Source organism: Borostomias antarcticus, assembly GCF_949987555.1.
Source record: "Borostomias antarcticus genome assembly, chromosome: 23".
Classification (NCBI taxonomy): Eukaryota; Metazoa; Chordata; class Actinopteri; order Stomiiformes; family Stomiidae; genus Borostomias; species Borostomias antarcticus.
The window spans coordinates 3697758-3702539 of NC_140256.1; the positions used below are offsets into that span (position 1 = coordinate 3697758).

A 4782-nucleotide genomic window follows, 5' to 3' on the forward strand; every position below is an offset into this window, starting at 1 on the left:
TCTGTTATTTTTCTCCAACATTATGCAGGTTCTGAATTAACACGACGGTCGACGGGGATGTTTGAGAAACATCTGAGAGTTCTGGAACAGAACGCGGAAGGAACAGCGAACACAGACCCCAACAGACACCCGAGGCAGGTGACAGTCCAGACCGGACAGCTCGTAAACAACATGTGACGAGGCCCCGGCTTGTCAGTTCCAGTTGAACTTCCAGCCTTACAAAGACAATGAGTGAGAACGCCAACTCCCCCGTGTCCAACTGTGACAACCAGAACAAGAGGGAAGGATAGACCCTTAACACTCTTAACGTTGTCGTTTTACCAAGGGATACAGTGCACTAACTAACAAACGAACTAACGAACTAACAAACCAGCTAGCTAACTAACTAACTCACCCCCAGACACCCCCACCAAGCCAGACCATCCATTCCAGTGACAATGGGAGTGGGGGAGAAAGCTCAGTACTTACTCACAGGGGTGAATGTTCTTGTGTCTGCTTTAGTCCCATTTCCTGCCGGTGTAGGAGAGAGGAATTCTTTAGGAATGGGGAGAGGTATGGAGCAGGTGGAGCATGTGGAGTTGGAAAAAGCAGAAGAAGGTCATTCCATTTAGGACTGAGCCCCGCTGGATGAGAGGTTCCGTGAGCGGCTTACTGGGAGACCGTGAGAGAGAGAGGGAGAAAGAGAGAGAGCGAGGGAGAGAACGAGTGCACGAGCAAGATGACCGGAGAGGGAGTGGGCGAATGAGGGAGAGAGAGAGAGAGAGAGAGAGAGAGAGAGAGAGAGAGAAAGCATGAGTGTGGAGAAAGAAAGCAAGGAGAGAGCGGGCGAGAGGAGAGGGGGAGAGAGAGGAGGGGAGAGAGGAGGGTAGGGAGGGAGAGAGAGGAGGGAAGAGAGAGTGGGAGAGAGAGGAGGGGAGAGAGGGAGAGAGAGGAGGGAAGGGAGAGAGGGAGAGAGGAGGGGAGAGAGGGAGAGAGGGTAGGGTGAGCAGACATTCCTGAACGATTCCCACACAGTCCCTCAGTTCTTCTGTTATGTTTCAGAATCAGAACCATGGACAGAGAACTACCTCAACCCAGACACTCCTCACCCAGAGTGGAGCGGGACAGGGGGAGCAAAAACGAGAGCGGGAGAGAGAGAGAGAGAGAGAGGGGGTAGAGAGGGAGAGAGAGAGAGAGAGGGGATGGGGGAGGGTGTGTGTGTGTGTGTGTCTGTGTGGATGAAAGATGAATAAGAGAGTGTGTAAACATGCAGGCTGAGCAGACGGTCCCACAGAGCTGAGCTGTGTGTGCTGGTCTTCTCCCCACAGTGTCCTACTGGGGACATGGTGGTCTGACTGGCCGACTGCCATTTCCATGAGGATCATTTAAAAAGACCACAGAGGTAACACACACACGCACGGCACACACACACACACACACACTCACACACACACACACAAGCCTATGTACAGAAGGGTCCACTAGCTAGTCTGGAGGCTGAGCAGCTCGGACGCAGTGGGAGAGCGTCCTTTGAGGACATGACACCACACTGCTCCTCTCTCTGTCTCTCTCTGTCTCTATCTGTCTCTCTCATCGTCTCTCTGTCTCTTTCTGTCTCTCTCATCATCTCTCTCATCGTCTCTCCCCGTCTCTCTGTCTCTTTCTGTCTCTCCCCGTCTTTCTCTCTGTCTGTCTCTCTCTCTGTTTCTCTCTGTCTGTCTCTCTGTCTCTCTCTCTCTCTGTCTCTCTCTCTCTCTCTGTCTCTCTCTCTCTGTCTGTCTCTCTCTCTGTCTGTCTCTCTCTCTGTCTGTCTCTCTCTCCGTCTCTCTCTCTCTCTCTCTCTGTCTCTCTCTCTCTGTCTGTCTCTCTCTGTCTCTCTCTCTGTCTCTCTCTCTGTCTCTCTCTCTCTGTCTCTCTCTGTCCCTCTCTGCTGTATGAGCTGCTCCTCACTTCCAGGACATCGATTAGCAGGTCTAGACCCTCCATTAGTCTAATATTGAGGGCCGGTGCTGATAGAGGCAGAATGGGGAGAAATGAATGGAGACTGCAGTTGTTGTCTTCAAAGCACTACTACAAATCCCCTTTGTGAGGAGAGCAATTCACCATTATTCACTTTGCTCTTTGCTGTGCGATTCCTCCAGGATTAATCCACAAAAGTCAATCTGAAGTTAGTTTAAAGGGATATTCTGGAATTTTTGAACAAGGGCCTCATTTTCGACTTACTTATGATGTTTTTGAGTGATGGAGATCATTTTCAGTTAATTCCATGCTGTAGATGGCTTTGGGGCGTTCCAATTTCCACTGGTGGCTGATGCTAGTGGAACACAATGAAGTCACCGAAGTGCATCCAAAAAGAAATTAAATATGAGTAAAGTCTCTCGGGGATTCTTTTGTGTCTATTTACCATCCGTTTTGAAATCAGTTCTACAAACCAGAACGGATTACACGATAGTTTGAATTCAAAACAGATGGTAAATAGACACAAAAGATTCCCAGAGAGACTTTACTCATATTTAATTTCTTTTTGGGTGCGCTTTGGGTGTTTGGGGGTGTTTTTTGGACAGGCTAACATGATTTAATTGTGTTGCACTAGCATCAGCCACCAGTGGAAATTGGAACGCCCCAAAGCTATCTACAGCATGGAATTAACTGAAAATGATCTCCATCACTCAATAACATCATAGGGAAGTCAAAAATGATGCCCTAGTTACAAAATTCCAGAATATCCCTTCAAATATGTGCGATTGCATACGCTAGGGCTTATTGTAGCACATTATACAGACAGTCTGTGCAGAAATGACTATAATACATCTAAGAGAGATGGTGGTAAAGAGAAACACTGCCACCTGCTGGCTACTGGTGTAAGTGACTCAGGGAGCAGATTATAGCATTGGTTAACCTACATAATCAGCCATAAAAAAGCCAATCATCGACTAGGGAATTAATTCCACCAAGCCATGAAATCACAGGTTCTTAACAAAGATCTCATAAAGAATGGAGAACAGGTATTGTGACTAATTTGAAATGAATCAAGTAAGAGAAGGGGAATTGATTCAGGTGCAGTGAGAAGTCTGGTCTCTGTGCGTGGGGTCGATGCTCCATGGATCGCAGGGGAGAGAGAGACACAGAGGAGAGAGACGCAGGGGAGAGAGGCAGGGGAGAGAGAGACACAGGGGAGAGATACACAGGGGAGAGAGACGCAGGGGAGAGAGGAGCAGGGGAGAGAGACGCAGGGGGAGAGAGACGCAGGGGAGAGAGGTGTGGGGGAGAGAGACACAGGGGAGAGAGACACAGGGGAGAGAGGTGTGGGGGAGAGACACAGGGGAGAGAGGTGTGGGGGAGAGAGACACGGGGGAGAGAGGTGTGGGGGAGAGAGACACAGGGGAGAGAGACGCAGGGGAGAGAGGTGTGGGGGAGAGAGACACGGGGGAGAGAGGTGTGGGGGAGAGAGACACAGGGGAGAGAGACGCAGGGGAGAGAGGTGTGGGGGAGAGACACAGGGGAGAGAGACACAGGGGAGAGAGGTGTGGGGGAGAGACACAGGGGAGAGAGGTGTGGGGGAGAGAGACACGGGGGAGAGAGGTGTGGGGGAGAGAGACACAGGGGAGAGAGACGCAGGGGAGAGAGGTGTGGGGGAGAGACACAGGGGAGAGAGACACAGGGGGGAGAGACACAGGGGGGAGAGACGCAGGAGAGAGAGACGCAGGGGAGAGAGACGCGGGGGAGAGAGACGCGCGGTACTGGACGGAGGCATGAAAGGGAGCACCAGTGGGGCTCCGACGAGGACGAAAAACATCAGCGAAAAAACCCACAGCTGAGATCAAACCACGGCAGCCGTCACAGGGACGATGAAAGGCACTTCCTGGTCTCCGCATCGACGAAGCCAGATGTGGCCTACGTCTCCTCCCCTCCCCTCCGGAGGACATCAATAGGAGGTCGGGGGGGGGGGGTGACAAGCAGGCCAGCCTCCTGTTCCAGAAGGAGACGCCGGAGGGAGGTGGGGGGGACAACGCAGACGGGACGCATGGGCCTGTTAACGCCAGCGCCCACGTGAAAGTAGGGGAGAAAAACACACACACAACACACACACACACACACACACAAGCATGCTGCATCCTGCTACTCATGTACAGTAGGACCAACATTCAGTACAGCACATACAGTATATCATTTAGCATCTGTGCTTTTCTTGTATTTTGTGCTTTTCTTGTATTTTGCTCTACTTTTGTTAGAGGTGGGAACCAAATGTCAGAAATCCCAGACAGTGAGAAACACAACTTTCATTTTGGACTCGTCAACATTTTTTAAATGATGAATTCACAATCAATATTTTTTGTGTGGGGAAAAGCAATACTTTTATTCCACCCCCTTCTAAAAGCTCTGTGGCTGTATTTTTTTGTTTTTAAATGATTCGTCAACGTCAACAACAAAGCCATCTCTAGCACCTTTAAAGAAGCAGCTCTTTCTCTGGCTCTGAGCGTCTGGCTCTGCCTATATGAGAGGGGGCCGGGGGTACAGTGTGTGTCTGACAGCTGGCCCGCCCCCCCCTCCTGTCAGGATAATGAGCCCAGCTGGGGGGGGTGAGGGGGGCTCGGCAACACCCCCCCCCCCCCCCCAAGGGAACCCCAACACAGGAGACACCTCCATTACCAGACCTGAGATAGAAGAGATGTGAAACCCTCACTCTAGACTCAATACACTCAGCTTCTGTCTACTGCACACACACAAACACACACACATGCACACACACACACGCACACACTCTACATATTCTCACACGCACACAAACACACACTTGGGTCT

At 51.0% G+C, this 4782-nt stretch overlaps 1 protein-coding gene across 1 annotated transcript in view; it reads right to left on the reverse strand.

Moving 5' to 3' along the window:
* Positions 1 to 4782, reverse strand: part of osbp2b (oxysterol binding protein 2b) — a gene marked incomplete at its 3' end in the record, with an annotated part of 48265 nt that overhangs the window by 36665 nt on the left and 6818 nt on the right. The gene's annotated exons all lie outside the window — the stretch shown is intronic.